This window comes from Epinephelus lanceolatus, chromosome 9 (genome assembly GCF_041903045.1).
Source record: "Epinephelus lanceolatus isolate andai-2023 chromosome 9, ASM4190304v1, whole genome shotgun sequence".
Lineage (NCBI taxonomy): Eukaryota > Metazoa > Chordata > Actinopteri > Perciformes > Serranidae > Epinephelus > Epinephelus lanceolatus.
The window spans coordinates 46,188,527-46,206,223 of record NC_135742.1 but is presented as its reverse complement, the minus strand read 5'-3'; the positions used below and the strand labels follow the sequence as shown (position 1 = coordinate 46,206,223).

The window sequence follows — 17,697 nt, the reverse complement described above, 5'->3', positions numbered from 1 at the left end:
GAGCTGATTAAATAGCGACATGCTATACTACATCGCTATGAACGGTAACGGTAAACAACACGCGTGTCCAAAAGTCAAATGTAAAATCTGCGGAGCGACCCTAGAAAAAGACGAGAGCGAGGAGCACCTGTGTTACATACAGCGTTTACCCGTCGAGACAAAACATACAGAGAAATTGATTTTCTACGATTTCGAGACGTACGTAGACTCGTCGGGAGTGCACGTCCCTTTTCTGGTGTGTACAAAAACCCTTGACGGCAAAAGGTGGAATACTCAGGGCGTAGATTGCGCCAAACAGTTTATTTTGCATTTCAGACGACCCATGTACAGAAAATCCATCTATCACTCACAACGCTAGAGGATTTGACGGATACATTGTGCTCAACGCCATGCTGTCTCTGAACCTGAAGCCCGAGGCGCTCGTAATGCAGGGAAGCAAAGTCGTATGTTTCACCGACCCCGATTACGAACACAGATACATCGACAGTCTCAGTTTCTTGACGTGCCGTCTGTCGGCTCTGCCCAAAGCCCTAGGTTTTCTCGATAAAAACAAGGGTTTTTTTCCCCATCGATTTAGCTCCGAGAATCATTTAAAGTACGTAGGCCCCTACCCCGGGCCAGAGGCCTACGGCGTCAAACAAATGAATAGAGAGGGCAAGAGAGAATTTGAAGCGTGGTACGAGACGGTGCGTCACGGCACGTTCAATTTTGAGAAAGAAGCCGTCCGCTACTGTCAAAACGACGTGGATATTCTCGCGCGAGCCTGCGACATTTTCAGAAAAGGTTACATCGACGAAACGGGCGTGGACCCTTTCAGCTGCGCCACCATCGCTTTGGCCTGCATGAAAGTGTTTCGCACAAATTTCCTACGTCCCGACACCCTGGCCATTCCTTCTCCCGACGACTATCGAAGACGTCGCAAAACCTACTCAAACGCCAGCGTTCAGTGGTTAGAGTGGGTGGCGCATACCGAGGGCGTCTTTATTCAGCACGCGTTGAACACGGGCGAAAAAACAGATCGGTCGCTACTTTGTAGACGGTTACGCCGAGGTCAGAGGCGTGAAAACGGCTTGGGAGTTTCTGGGTTGTTTTTATCACGGCTGTCCGTCCTGCTTTCAGCCCCACGACACCTGCCCTCTGACGGGCAGACCGTTTGATGAGTTGCATGCCTCCACCGTGGCGCATATACAGACATTAGAGTCCGTCCACGGTCTCAAGGTGAACGTGATGAGAGAGCACGATTGGCTCGAGTTGAAAAAATCCCATCCGTCTCAGAGATTTTCTCAAGTGTGCCAAAACCCCCCAACCTTTGTCACCCCGCGACGCTTTGTACGGCAGTAGGACGAGCGCCGTGAGGCTGAGGTACACGGCGGCGGCGAACAAAACCGTACACTACGTGGACGTGACATCCTTGTATCCCTACGTTAACTGCGCCTTTCCCTATCCTCTGGGACACCCCGAAATAGTTTACCGAGATTTCAAAGAGCCGCAAAACTACTTTGGGTTAATCAGGGCCGTCATCTACCCTCCTCGAGGTTTGTTTTTCCCCGTGTTGCCCTACAAAACACCCTCGGGTAAACTGGTGTTCACCCTCTGTCGAACGTGCGCCGATCTTAATTTTCAGGCCGGCTCGTGTGCCCACGACGATGAGGGCAGGGCGTTGACGGGGGTTTGGGTCACTCCCGAATTTAACAAAGCCTTGGAATTGGGGTACCGCTTAGGTAAGATCACAGAGGTGTGGCACTTTGATAGACACAGCGACGACATATTTGTAGAGTACATGCACACTTTTCTCAAGGGTAAACAGGAGGCCTCGGGCTACCCCGCCGAGGCCTCGGATCCGGAGAGTAGAGAAAAGTACATTGCAGACTACGGGGCAAATCAGGGCGTTTTGCTGGACGCGGACAAAATTCAACCGAACCTGGCTAAAAGACAGGTGGCTAAGCTCTGTCTAAATAGCTTATGGGGAAAGTTTGCCCAGAGAAGTAACCTGAACCAGACCGTGCTCGTCAGGGAACCAGAGGAGTTTTTCAGTTACATGTTTTCAGAAAAACACAAAGTCAAATACTTTTCCTTCCTAAACGAGACCACGGCTCTGATTCAGTGGTGTCACGGCGATCGGTATATCACACCCCCCAACAAGACGGACAACATGTTTATCGCGGCATTCACCACAGCCTACGGCCGTCTAAAGTTATACGACTATTTGCATCAATTGCAAAATCGGTTACTTTACCTCGACACCGACTCTCTAATTTATGTTGCAAAAGAAGGAGAGAAGGGGCTCAAACTGGGTAATTATTTGGGAGACTTGACTGACGAGTTGGGGGGGCGACACCATACAGGAATTTGCGGTGGCGGGTCCTAAAAGTTACGCCTACTTGACCAGAAAAAACAAACGAGCCGTGTTGCGGGTGAAGGGCATTACTCAGACGCACGAATGTTGTGAAAAAATCAATTTTGACAGCGTCAAAGAGCTGGTAGAGGGTTACCTGCAAAACCACCGTACGGGGGAGAGGGAGGAGGAGGAGGAGGGGTTTATCGAGACTCTTCAACATGGTATAAAGAGGGATAAAAACGGGTTTCTGCTTAAAAACTCGTCATTTTTAAAAAGGTTTCGTGTGGTATTTGACAAGAGACAGCTGCTTTACAAACTTTGCCGTTTGGCTATTGAAATGTTTTCCGCAGACCACCGGCCGATTGACTTTGATCCTAGACTGCGAGTGCCTTTCTCATGTCAGATTGTGGGACCCAGCGGTTGTGGAAAAACTTTTTTTGTAAAAAGTGTATTGGAAAACTGTCAAGATGTTTTGTCTCAGGTGCCTGAAAATATTGTATGAATATATACTTCGTTCCAGCCTATGTATGGTGAACTGCAAAAGATGAATAAAAAGATTAAATTTGTCGAAGGCTTGCCTGATTCTTTTGATGATGAGAACCTGTTTCCGCCCGATCAAAGTCACTTGATTATCCTGGACGACGTCATTTTTCAGGCCTCCGACCATCCCGAAGTAGTCAAGATTTTTACATGAGCGTCATGATGCTGACGCAGGATGTTTTTCATCGGGGCAAACACAGTCGGACCATCAGCTTAAACAGTAATTACCTGGTCTTGTTTAAAAACCCCAGAGATAGGTTACAGATAAATATACTGGCTCAGCAAATTTTTCCTTTGAGAAAAACTTTTTTTTCAGAAAGCTTTGAAGATGCCACCAGAGATGCTCACGGTTATTTAATCGTAGATCTCAACCCAAATTGCCCAGAACAATACAGACTGAGATCGGGGTTGTTACCGGAGCAGTGGCCCGTCGTCTATCTACCTAAATCACGGTCTTCCTGAATCATCATCATCATCATCATCATCACCGTCGTCGTCGTCATGTCTGCGCGTTTAAAAAGGAACGCTCCTTTACTGCGTGCTTTGTGTCACGCCACGCCTCAGAGGCATAAAGATATTCTTAACCACGACTCTTCCGACTTTCTTAGTCTTTGTGCGAACTCTCTTTAAATGTTTTGAAAGGAAACATTCCCCTGACCAGGGCTCAATATCAAAAACTCAAAGGCAAAAGAAAATTATCAAATTGCTGGCAAATAAAAAAGCCAGCCTAAAAACCAAGCACCGAGCTCTGATGACCCAGTCCGGAGGGTTTCTATTGCCTCTGCTTTCGGCGGTTGTGCCCATCTTTGGACAGCTTCTAGGAGGACTAATTAATAGGTGCTGATCAGGAAAAAAAAAAAAAAAAGTCTCAAAAGATGTCACGCCTCAACAGCTGAGCCGTATGAGTCAGACTTTGGGCAACAACAACAACAACAACAACAACAACAACAACAACAACAACAACTACGACGGTGAATCTCAGGCCATGAGACGTACGGCTGAAAATGATTTAGACGCAAAAATGAGGGATATATTAAACGAACGGGGGCTTAATCCTTATGAAAAAATTAAAATATATAACGCTCTGTTACAAAGACACCTCACCCTGGTCAAACAGGGGGAGGAGGAACGTCGACTTTACCTAAAGACGGCGGGAGGCCTACCTCGCGACTCTGACAAGCCGGAAGAAGAAAAAAAAACGGGTGAAAATGAAGAAAAGGACGAGAAAGAGGCAGGACTGGATGAGACGGCTCGTGAGGTACTGCAAAATCTTCCTCAACGCGACCGCAAAAATGCCAAGTATATTATTATGAAATTAGTCAAGAGCCAGAACGGGTGGACTCCCAAGGGCGAATTTATTCACGAGGGAAAGATTGTGAGAGGTTCGCATATGATTGACTTGTTTAAAAACCTATCAGTCTCTTATAAAAAGAAATCTCCAACGCCCAAGGGATGGACGGGGTTTTTGAATACTCTGACGGAGCTCAACATACCGATAAGCTCGGTGACCAATCCTCGCGCTCGCGCTCAATATTTAATTCCATTTGCGGAGGAGGAGGAGGAGAAGGAGGAATGGATTACGCCGGTAAAAAGGAGTGAAAGAAAAAAGTGGAAAACGGCCGCTCGTTGGATTAATTATACGGCGTGATAATTATTTTAATAAAAGAGTAGTACAATAACAACAACACTGATGTTTGTCTTGTCTTTTTTTTTAATTCTTAAACAAGTTGTAACAATCTTTGAACATTTCTAGAGAACAGGCGGTGTGGTAAAAAGAATCTGCTCATTGAATCCATGTACAACGTTGATATTTTTTCACAAACTTTGATACCATTTCATCAATTTTTACGACGTCGTCGTGATACAGAGATAGCACGCTCTCAAAAGGTAGCCCGCAGGCCCTATGACATAAATAATAATCACAATGCTGTCCGCAGGCGGTCGACGCGACGTCTTGAAGTTGTCTTTTCTGGTACAGTAATTTTTTCTTACGACGGCTTATTAAAAATTGTAACACTGTTTTCGGGTAATAGACAAAGTCGGGCGGTAGTCCGAACGAGTCGAAAAAAGTGGCGCTCCCGTCTTGGTCCAGAGTGAGCGCTAGCCAGTGTTCTCCGGGCTGATGACTAGGGTGCGTGTTGACGATCATGTAGGCGGGACGTCTGAATGAGCGTGTCAGCGCCGGTAGTTGGTCCGAAGCCCACACGCCGCAAAACGAATCTCCCAGTAAATGTCGCATGACACCTTCCAGTTGGTGGTTATTCATATTCTCTCTTTCCTTTCTTTGTTTTCTCAATAATAATCCACCAGCACTTGACGTTTGGAGTTGATCTCCAAAATACTCTACCATAACACGCGTACACGATCAGAGTGGTTGTATGCAGCAGGGGAACTCTTAATCTCATTTCCAACCTCAAGCACCCGTTGGAAACGGGGGACAAGGCGTCTGCGTCTTCGGCCGCGTTGAGATTAAACACAAACAGCGAGTACCCCTGGTTAAAATCCTCCCTGTCGATGCCCAGCGGCAAATCTTTCAGGTGTCTTCCCGTGGCCGTATACATGTTGTAAAACTCTGACTGACTGGCCTCGGTCAAATTGAGGCTGGAAAGCTTTGGCGGGCACCTGTCTGCCGTCCTGACAGAGGGCCAAGTATTCCACATCGTTGTGAGCAAAGTTGAAGGGCGACAGGTCACTTTTTCCCATAAAGGCTTCGTGGTTCACCATAGCCAACACTACATATTTCGGCATCGTGCCCAAAAAGAGATTTTCTTGATTACATACTCGAGTATTTTCCTGGATGGAGTACGTTTTTACGTTGACGCGGGACAAAGAATAGAGCGCGTTACCCCTCAACAGGGCCGCTGCGTGACCCAGACGCACCACGGGGGAAACGGTCGTTTTCTTGACAAACAAACAAAGCGCCCGATATTTTTTTTTATATATCGCTCAGACATCACGTCTGGGTGTGTGGCAGACATGTTCATCAGGCACTTCAGCCTGGATGGTGTGGCAGGTGCTACTTGGCTAAGTTGCTGCCTGCTGTGACTATAGTTCCTGATTTGACTCATTTTCACACAGACTATGATCACTACTACCCACCGCACAGAGCAAGACGAGCTGTGCTAAGGGTGCCCCCTGTGGAGAAGGGTTTTGGGGGGTCTCCTGCGAAGGTGGGGAACAGTAAACAATGCACACAAGATTGATGCTGTAGCTGTGGACTTGGAAAATCTCACAGACAACGTGGCTACAGGATTCGGCTCAGTCACACCAGCAGTACAGGGCCTCAGAAATGTGACTCTGCAGAACAGGATGGCTATGGATTTAGTCCTAGCTAGCCAAGGGGGGTTTGTCATATTGTGGGTACTGATTGCAGTACATACATAAATACATACATAAATACATACATAGGTACATCACTGATAACATGACACATGTGGTTGCTCATCTTAATGACCTGTTGCATCTGGAGAAGAGCCGTGACACTGAACTTGGAGCAGGTATGGACCTGTGGTCCTGGTTTTCTTTGAGTGGATGGAAAGCGTCATTATTGCATCTGTTTGCCCCTGTCGTGCTGGTTCTGCTGATGCTATGCATTTTTATGTGTTGCATCGTTTCCTGTGTGAGATCTTTGATTACATTAATGGTATCATCTGCTGTAGGGCGCTACGGGCAGATGGATCTGTGGACTCCTCCTTACAGTTCACAGGAGTCACTCGTTTAAGTTTTATTCTGATTCACATTTATGTGTTTTAGTTTAGAAATATTTTGATCATTAAAGTTGATTCATTAGTAGTTTGATTAGCATATCACATTTAATCACACTTAGCAATCACATTTTTACATTACACTACTTCACATTGATTACACTTAGCATTAGGTTAGTCAACACCATATTTACCCGATTCATTGTTTTGATTTTTATTTTCCTTTTTTTTTTCTTATCTCCATTTTTCATTATTCATCTTCATTTGCTTTATATGAACGTTTGCATGACAGAGTTCCCTTAATTGATTTGTTACTACTGTGTATTCATTTACTCATTTACTCATTTAAGACATTTTTCATTTATGCTTATCTTGACTTAGCTTAGAGTGTGGTATAAGGGATTTTTGCCCTCATCATATAGAGGTTTTTCCCTTATTAGGTAGTGTAGTTAGACGGACAAGTCTTTTACCTTCTCCTCTGCCATATCCACCTTATTTTTCACGGAAACACGGAGGCAAAACAGAACGCAGCCAGCTTCCGTTTTTTTGTGCGACACTTCTGGTCCAGCACTCTTACCACTGTGTAAATGGGAATCCCCTTGTTGTGTACCTTGCTGAGTTTATATATATACATATATACAGTACAGGCCAAAAGTTTGGACACACCTTCTCATTCAATGCGTTTTCTTTATTTTCATGACTATTTACATTGTAGATTCTCACTGAAGGCATCAAAACTATGAATGAACACATGTGGAGTTATGTACTTAACAAAAAAAGGTGAAATAACTGAAAACATGTTTTATATTCTAGTTTCTTCAAAATAGCCACCCTTTGCTCTGATTACTGCTTTGCACACTCTTAGCATTCTCTCGATGAGCTTCAAGAGGTAGTCACCTGAAATGGTTTTCCAACAGTCTTGAAGGAGTTCCCAGAGGTGTTTAGCACTTGTTGGCCCCTTTGCCTTCACTCTGCGGTCCAGCTCACCCCAAACCATCTCGATTGGGTTCAGGTCCGGTGACTGTGGGGGCCAGGTCATCTGCCGCAGCACTCCATCACTCTCCTTCTTGGTCAAATAGCCCTTACACAGCCTGGAGGTGTGTTTGGGGTCATTGTCCTGTTGAAAAATAAATGATCGTCCAACTAAACGCAAACCGGATGGGATGGCATGTCGCTGCAGGATGCTGTGGTAGCCATGCTGGTTCAGTGTGCCTTCAATTTTGAATAAATCCCCAACAGTGTCACCAGCAAAACACCCCCACACCATCACACCTCCTCCTCCATGCTTCACAGTGGGAACCAGGCATGTGGAATCCATCCGTTCACCTTTTCTGCATCTCACAAAGACACGGCGGTTGGAACCAAAGATCTCAAATTTGGACTCATCAGACCAAAGCACAGATTTCCACTGGTCTAATGTCCATTCCTTGTGTTTCTTGGCCCAAACAAATCTCTTCTGCTTGTTGCCTCTCCTTAGCAGTGGTTTCCTAGCAGCTATTTGACCATGAAGACCTGACTCGCGCAGTCTCCTCTTAACAGTTGTTCTAGAGATGGGTCTGCTGCTAGAACTCTGTGTGGCATTCATCTGGTCTCTGATCTGAGCTGCTGTTAACTTGCCATTTCTGAGGCTGGTGACTCGGATGAACTTATCCTCAGAAGCAGAGGTGACTCTTGGTCTTCCTTTCCTGGGTCGGTCCTCATGTGTGCCAGTTTCGCTGTAGCGCTTGATGGTTTTTGCGACTCCACTTGGGGACACATTTAAAGTTTTTGCAATTTTCCAGACTGACTGACCTTCATTTCTTAAAGTAATGATGGCCACTCGTTTTTCTTTAGTTAGCTGATTGGTTCTTGCCATAATATGAATTTTAACAGTTATCCAATAGGGCTGTCGGCTGTGTATTAACCTGACTTCTGCACAACACAACTGATGGTCCCAACCCCATTGATAAAGCAAGAAATTCCACTAATTAACCCTGATAAGGCACACCTGTGAAGTGGAAACCATTTCAGGTGACTACCTCTTGAAGCTCATCGAGAAAATGCCAAGAGTGTGTAAAGCAGTAATCAGAGCAAAGGGTGGCTATTTTGAAGAAACTAGAATATAAAACATGTTTTCAGTTATTTCACCTTTTTTTGTTAAGTACATAACTCCACATGTGTTCATTCATAGTTTTGATGCCTTCAGTGAGAATCTACAATGTAAATAGTCATGAAAATAAAGAAAACACATTGAATGAGAAGGTGGAGTTATGTACTTAACAAAAAAAGGTGAAATAACTGAAAACATGTTTTATATTCTAGTTTCTTCAAAATAGCCACCCTTTGCTCTGATTACTGCTTTGCACACTCTTGGCATTCTCTCCATGAGCTTCAAGAGGTAGTCACCTGAAATGGTTTTCCAACAGTCTTGAAGGAGTTCCCAGAGGTGTTTAGCACTTGTTGGCCCCTTTGCCTTCACTCTGCGGTCCAGCTCACCCCAAACCATCTCGATTGGGTTCAGGTCCGGTGACTGTGGGGGCCAGGTCATCTGCCGCAGCACTCCATCACTCTCCTTCTTGGTCAAATAGCCCTTACACAGCCTGGAGGTGTGTTTGGGGTCATTGTCCTGTTGAAAAATAAATGATCGTCCAACTAAATGCAAACCGGATGGGATGGCATGTCGCTGCAGGATGCTGTGGTAGCCATGCTGGTTCAGTGTGCCTTCAATTTTGAATAAATCCCCAACAGTGTCACCAGCAAAACACCCCCACACCATCACACCTCCTCCTCCATGCTTCACAGTGGGAACCAGGCATGTGGAATCCATCCGTTCACCTTTTCTGCGATCACATTTTCACGTCACTATATCACCGTTTAGACTAATCTGATGTTTGTAAAGTCTATAAACACAATGACTGAACAAACATTAGTATTTTCTCTGTGTGTAATTAATAACATCGTAGATTAGCTGGGCTAATCGTTAGCTGTTAGCCGTGTCTGTAATAACTCACTAAACTCACAAAATGGCCCGTGAAAAAAATATTTTCTCCAGCGGATGTCTTAGTTACAACATGATTGAGCTAATTGGAGTAGTTTCATGTCATATCCGACAACGGCAGGCTTTTAACGGATGACGATCCTGATGCTAGCTTTGCTGCTAGTGTTAACGTTAGCTGTCCCTGTCAGCTGCAGCCACTGATGCTTTCTAGACATCATGATTTCCCAAAACTGAATAAATACCACACATAGTAACACAAAACTGCTTTGCTAGCTCAATCATGTTGTAACGGCTGGATGGTTGATGCGTACATGCTGATTCAGGTGCTATCAGAGCCGATCCGCGCATCACTATGGCTTAACGATCAACTCAGTCAATTAAAACAACCCGTCCTGTGTTAGGAGTGTATGGCGCTGACAGAAAAAAAGAAAGAAAGAAAGAAAGAAAGAAAGAAAAGGAAAAAAAGATAGAAAAGCAGCGTACACCTCACATATTTATTTCTCACAGTTGCGCACACGTGTGGCTGGCATGCAGAAGCACCGTCTGTGTGTCTGTGTGTCGAGGGTGCGAGCCGCAGCCACGGGGTGTTTTTTCGCTGATTCGGTTCTGCAGGTTGTCTGCTGGTACACTGGAGATGGGGATCAAGCAGTTTGTCTCACTTGGGATAGACTGTGCTTTTTTGGTTCATAGTTTGATTGACGTGCAATTTATTCGCGTTTAGAGGGAATAAATTTCCGTTATAACGGAAACGTGGCCACAGTTATCTAACGTTATACAAAATACACAGACTAACTAACTAACTAACTAACTAACTAACTAACTAACTGAATAACAAACAACTGAAAATTGAAAAAAAAATTAGCTTGCACTGTTAGCTCCGGTAAGGGAAAGCATGAGGGAAAGCGGCTAACTGGAAGTCACGCACAAAAAAACGGAAGTTGATCACTATTTACTTCCGTGTTTGAAAATAAGGTGGATAGGGAGGGGGATGTTTTGCTTGCCTGTGCTTAAGGCCTGTGACTTCTGCCTGCGTTTTTGTCTCCCATGTTGGAGGCTGGTGGTACTGGCGTTTGGCTGGTACAGGTGGAACTCGTAGGACATAAGGTTGTAAGATAATTTTCCATGCTTATGGTTTAGCATGAGAATGCTAAAAAGGGTGGAATGTGATGGAAAATTCTGGTATTAAACACCTTTAATCTATAATGTGTTGTATAAGGTTACTTGTTTTGATGAAACTGAACTTCTAATCTAATGATGTGTGGTGCTCATTTAACCCCTACCGTGACAGCAGTGAGAGACACCAAGGTCACGAGCCAGGGAGGCTCAGACACCAAGATTATGAGCCAGGGAGGACAACAAGTGTCCTTGTTAGTCTCAAGAGATGTTGTGTTTTAGGAATGTCAAGGCGCCACACATTTTGACTGTTGATGTGCATGTGTTATGGGAACTATAAAGATAGCAGGGCGAGAAGACTTGCTAGGCACTCTTACTGACTGAATGTTCATGCGGTTGTATGTGTGAGTGTCTCCATTCATGAATGCTAATTAAAACTCAAGAAAGACAGCCAACGTGTGAAGACTTTTTCTTTAAACTGTTCAATAAATAGTAATTTTGCCACCACAAGAGAGAAGGAGAGAACTTGCTCGGTGTATTATAAGAGGTCCCCGGCAGACTAGGCCTAAGTCAGCCTAACTAGGGGCTGATACAAGGCAAGCCTGAGCCAGCCCTAACTATAAGCTTTATCAAAAAGGAAAGTCTTAAGTCTAGTCTTAAATGTGGAGATGGTGTCTGCCTCCTGGACCGCAACAGGAAGATGATTCCACAGGAGAGGAACCTGATAGCTGAAGGCTCTGGCTCCTGATCTACTTTTGGAGACTTTAGGGACCACGAGTAACCCTGCATTCTCAGAGCGCAGTGTTCTGGTGGGATAATATGGCACTATGAGCTCTCTAAGATATGACAGAACCTGACCATTTAAAGCTTTATAAGTTAACAGTAGGATTTTAAATTAGATTATGGATTTTACAGGGAGCCAGTGCAGAGAAGCTAAAACAGGAGAAATATGATCTTGTTTCTTAGTTCCTGTTAGTACATGTGCCGCTGTGTTCTGAATTAGCTGGAGAGATGAAAAAATGTAGTACGTGAGGACAAATCTTGGTCAAATATTACTCCGAGGTTTCTTATGGTAGTGCTAGAGGCCAGAGCAATGCCAAACTATATCATCAGATAAAGAGTCTCTGAGTTGTTTGGGGCCAAGAACAATAACTTCAGTTTTCTCTGAATTCAACATAAGGAAATTGGTGCTCATCCAGTTTTTTACGTCTTTAAGGCATTTTTGAAGTTTAGTTGATCAGTTTCTTCTGGCTTTATTGATAAATACAATTGTGTATCATCTGCATAACAATGGAAATTTACAGAGTGATTTCTAGTGATGTTACCTAAGGGAAGCATATATAGAGTGAATAGGATTGGTCCAAGCTGTAGTGTAAGATTTAATCATTAATCAGTAAAGTTGGTTAAGGTTGAAGTGCATGTAATAATGTTTTTATGTATCCATGTATGGCAAAACACTTTCACAAAAGTTTTGTATTCATATATTAAAAACACACACACCACACCATGTACTGCCTGGAAGGGTAATAGTAGACACACACACTCTAAGGGTTTATATTGCATGAAGGCACAAGGGACCTTATAGAAATGGTCCCCAAGTTCCATATGTTTTTAAAAATAGTGTGAACCCAAGTACAAACCTAATGGTGGGGGAGTTTGGGGATTTCCAGGCCAGGGGAAAAAGATTACACCATTAAGACATGCCCGGGCATGTTCAGAACAAAGGCAAAAAGGCCTGCCACCAGTAGGTTTGGGCCCGGGTAGGAAGGGCTAAAGGAAAAAGGGTGGAAAATTTTCTAGAATCCTCACCAGCATAAAAGGGAGAGCTCAGAAAGTGAAATTTCAGTCTTGCTCCGGAGCCTGACTCATGAGTTGTATGTGTTTAAGCTTGTGAACACATTAAACTCGATTGTGCCAGATTCAATTTGTCTCCAGTGTTTCTCTGAGTGTCAACCAACTGAACCTAAGATACTAAATTAACACAAAGGACGATTTTGAAGAGAAGGTGAGGACGAGGTCGGGAGCCATCTGGCCCAATTCCAGGCACCGATTTTTGCCTCATCAAGTGGCGAGCCAGCCAGGAGGGAAAGGAAGTCAGAGCTGGAGACCGGGAGCACTGGACTGTGCGCCAGACACACAGGTGGCCACCAAATAAGGTAAGCAGAGCTATTTCCTGCCTAAACCGGGTGTGTCTGGGGTGCAGTGCTGGGGCCACCCAGGTCAAAGGTATTTGGCAAATTTCCCTCCCCTAAAGAACCTAATTATGATGTGCTGATTGATTGAAAGATAATTAAGGAAATCACTGAGATACAACTAACATCACTGAAGGCAGTTGAGTCTGCTACAATAAGTGTGATCTTGGAGCGGAAAGAGTGAATGTGTGTGTGCTGAATGTATGGTAACAAATGAAGTACAAGCAGTAAGGTAGTTAAAGTACTTAAAGTGTTAAGAAGACAAACAAGAATAAGAAGTGCACAAGAGAAAAAGGAACCTGTAAGAGTTGTACAGGGAAGAGAAAAGGTCTGCGCGGACGGAATGCCAAGAAGATAAAAGAGAAGATAAAGAGTTAGTGTTACATGTTAGTACATGAAAAGCATATCTGTGGATACCGCTGCCTAGAGGGCAGGACTGCACGGACAGAATGCTAAAGAGTTAAAAGATAAAGAGAACAGTCAGCAGATCGATCAAAGTGTAAAACTGTAACATATCTAAGTGTAACATATAAAGTTGTTGTAAATACAGTAAAGTGTTGAATAAAAATGTGAATGTAAAAAAACTGATAAACTACTGGACGATTGACCTAACAGACATAAAGGAGGGGGGCGAGAAATAGAGACAGTAGGAAAGACCTAACCAATAAACTAAGTACATAAACTTCACCGTTGTAATAAAATTTAAAGAGGTGAGATCAGAGACTAAATAAAGAGCACCTAAAAATAGATGGAAGAGGGAGACGACAGTGGAGATGAGATTTGGGAAGAAGAACACTGCATTACAGAGGATTCTGTAGAATACAGGGGGATATGCACACATTTTTGGTTGGAGCGAACCTACGTAGATAACGAGGAGGCAGAGCATTGGCAGGATGAGCAAGAGATTAAACAAAAACTGTGGCAAATCACTAAATTCACTAATTTGAAAAAAGTAAAGGAAGAATTTCCAGGTGCCCCGTGGGAAATGATTTTGCGCAGACTGTGGGTTCCTTACTCACTAAACCCATTATTACAGAGCTTGTGTGATAATTATAAGAACAGACCAGTAGCTTCACTTCCTCTGCACCAGATAAGAATACAAGGCCAAGTAGGCGGGGAGGGATACGCTCCACGGCTGCAAATTGTTGTCGTGCCCAGAAAAGTTAAGTGGGAAACAGGGAAATTTGGGTGCCTAACCCAGATCTCCCAAGGGGACGGGTCACACAAACTAGAGTACAACCCGTATAGAGAAAAGAAATATAAAACTGCCACAACAGTAGGGAAGATCATAGTACTGATACGCACAAAAGAAACAGACGAACAGCCAAAGATCCCAAGAACCAGTGAGGCCAAACAAGGCTTCATGGGAGCCAAACAGGGAAAGATGGAAAAAGGGGTCTTAACCCCAGTGGAGGTAGTAATGCGGCAACACCCAAGTCGAGTGAAACGCATCCAACGTTGTGTGAGCAAATGGCACAAAAGAACATCAGGGAAAAATCGCTGGCCTATGGAAGGTACCTTCAATCTAGCGTGCTGTGATGAAGTGGAGTCAGAGTTGAGACACATTGAAGCCAGAGACACCAAAGCCAGCTATAAGAAAAAGAACAAGAGAGCTAAGGAGAGGGAAGTGTTAGGATGGTTCAGACAAGCAGAGGGAAGAAAACAGATGGTGCAGCTGGAGGAAAAGAAAAAAGAACACCTGGATCAAGAAGAAGTGGTGCCTACAGCACCACCCCTACCCACACTACCACCGCTCCCATACCTGCAGGAGCCAACACAGCCAATAATAGGACAATATCCACTAGTGGATCCAAAAGCCATGGAAATGGAGGGACGATTGAAAGGGAAATTTACAGTGACCTTGACCAAGAATACTAAGCAAGAGATCAAGAAGAAGAAACAGGGGCCGCGGAGAAAGCTACCACGGGAATCGGCGCCTCCCTCGGAGACAGACAGTACTGACGGATCGTCAGACGACGACGGGGACACAGAACTCACTGAGTTTGAATTATACCCAAAGGAACTTATTAGTAAGAAGGGAAGGGACGCTGAACAACCAACCGACCTGGAGACAGCTGAGCTCGCCAGTGCAGAGGGCACTCCCCCTAGAGGAAGGCGAGCCCCACCCCTGGCACAGAAAGGGTATGGAAAGACAAGGTGATTAAGGGAAGACGGATGCAAGTCCCACCATTCAAGCTGCTCGAGCCTCCCTATGAAAAAGTCTGCTCACCATTCAAGCTGCTCGAGCCTCCCTTTGGAGGAGTCCAGGTCCCCCACGGCAGTGTCACAAAGGAAAAACGAGGAGGGGCTGGTACCACAATCCAGACCCCTGAGTGCCCTGGAGGAACGACAGTGGCAAGAATGGCTGGAATGGGAGGCGGAGCGCCGTCGGGTGCGCCAGGAGGAAGAGCATCAGGGGACAGCCACCATCAACCCCACATCTTACCCAGGTCAGAAGATGAAAGACGAACCATCCGATGGGGGTGGGCACGGTCCCGAGAAAGGTGCCCCAAGGGGAGCATCACCGGCCAGCACCCAAGACCAACAGATACTCCGGCAGTTGGAAGGAGCTGCCCAGAGAACTGAAGACAGGGTACGGCGTATGACTCAGGAGTTAGACAAATTGGAGGAGCGGCTGGAGGAGCATAGGGCTTCTCAGCAGAGACAGAGGGAACCCCAAGTTAGCTCCGCAACAGAGCATATCACTCTGACACTCCAAGGCACTATGGAGTCCGATAGAGCACGGTCAGAAGAGGCACAGATCACTGACAAAGGACAGATAACAGATAGAAGAAGCCAAGACCGAGTTGGCATGGAACTAAGAAGCGGGAAAAGAGTCGGTAACCTACTGGTGGACCTGTCGGATGAAGAGAGCGAAGGTTCCCACATGTGCCCCCTTGTAACAAAAACTGGTGGAAGAAAACAGTACGAGCCCTGGCCCTTCATGGACATGATAGGCCTGGCAGAACGCCTACCAGTGCTCACAGATGGGGCCGATAAATGGATAATGGCTTTAGAAGAAACCACAGCTGGTATACAGTTGGCCTTAGGAGACATCAAAGCTATACTCACCTATGTGGCAGGAAAACAGACCACCCTGGAAATATTCACCGACGCTCGCTTAAGTGCAGCTATTGGTAACAATGTATACGATGATGAGAGTTTTGGACACTACCGTTCTCGGGTGTGGTAACAGCTGAAAACGCACTACCCGGCAAAGAGAGACCCGTCCAAGCTGGAGAGAGAGACCATGGCGGATGATGAATGTCCCTCCAAGTTCCTACACAGCTTCCAGAAAAGGTGGAAGGAAGAGACAGGAGAAGCGTGGAATGCTAATAAAACGACTCAGAGTCTGTTCAAAATGATGGTTAAAAAAGCCATGCCAGAAGATGTACAGAGGGTGTGGTAGGATTGATGAAGATGGACTGGCCACTGTTTTCAGAACACATTATCCATCATGTGGAGCTCTACAGAAAAGACAGAAAAGAAAATGGAAGAGGATAGCAAACAACTGGCCAACAAACTGACACAGCTGCAGTTGGGAGAACTAAGTAAGAACTAAGAAGGAGAAAGACAACACTAAGGTTCAGGCCCCCATGGTGATGACAAATCAGACAGCTCCACAGGCCGTTCAGCCCCAAGCGCCCCTGCAGCCAGCCCCAACAGACCCAAACACAGCAGGAAATGACAATTCTGCCAATGCCACGCATCACCATTACTATTACCAGCAGCAAGCACCAAGAGGCGGCGGCAACCAGCGGCCCCCAAGGGGGCGGGGCCGAGGTGGACCCAGTGGAGATACAACATTTCGGGGAGGATGGAAGGGGGGCCGAAACTACATACCAGGGAACCAACACATTTACCAGCAAACTGCGCCCAACCAGCACCCAGGCCCCACAGACATGGGCACAGGTTACCCAGGAGCTAATCCGGCTCCACCTGATAATCTGTGCTGGGGGTGTGGTCAACCAGGCCACATACGGAGCCAGTGTTCTAGCAATCCATGGGAGGGTCCAGCACAGAACTGGCCCAACACGGAGCAGGGACGCCCTTGGTAGGGGTGACCGGAGGAGCCTGAGGGGGAACTAATGTCACCAGCTATATCACTACAGTCACATGATGAACCAATCATACCTGTTGTCATTCACGACCGTGAATACCCTTTTATGGTAGACACAGGAGCTACGTATTCATGCATTGGAAAAGAAGGTTCCAGGTTCCCCCTCTCCACGTCATCTATAAAAACAATAGGCTTCTCTGGGAAATCACAAGTCATACCACTGACGGAGCCCGTTCCAATGCTCATTGCAGGCAAAACCATATGTGCACCCTTGTTATATTCAGCCCATACCCCAGTAAACCTGTTAGGAAGAGACATTCTGTGCCCATTGAAAGCGAAGATCATGTGCACCCAAGATGGACTGTATTTGGATTTCCCTGACGAACGCCCGCAAAACATGATGTCACAGCGTCCCCTGGGCACGACAGAAAAACAACAAGCACTTGCCTATTGGCTCCAGCTGACACCAGAAGACTCACACCTCAAACAGGCATGGACTGAATGGGAGGTGTGGATTCGACTTCACTATGACACAGCACATACCCCCACTCTGCCACTGCACTGCACGCTCATGTATGACAAAGATCTGACTCATGTAGATTACCAAGAATGTTGGGATGCGGTAATCAACAAGAAACCATGTCTAAACACAAGCGAAGACATGTTTTTGGGACCAGAAGGCGTAGCAGCAGCCGTCCGCCTTCCGGAAGAATTGTCTGGGTGGTTTCAGGTACCAAATTCTACGCCGCACATCACACTGTTAGTGGCAGAAG

The 17,697-nt window shown here is 45.6% G+C and overlaps 1 protein-coding gene across 6 annotated transcripts in view; it reads right to left on the bottom strand.

Moving 5' to 3' along the window:
• LOC117252429 (VIP36-like protein) overlaps positions 1 to 17,697 on the bottom strand; it is a 174,074-nt gene that overhangs the window by 17,320 nt on the left and 139,057 nt on the right. The gene's annotated exons all lie outside the window — the stretch shown is intronic.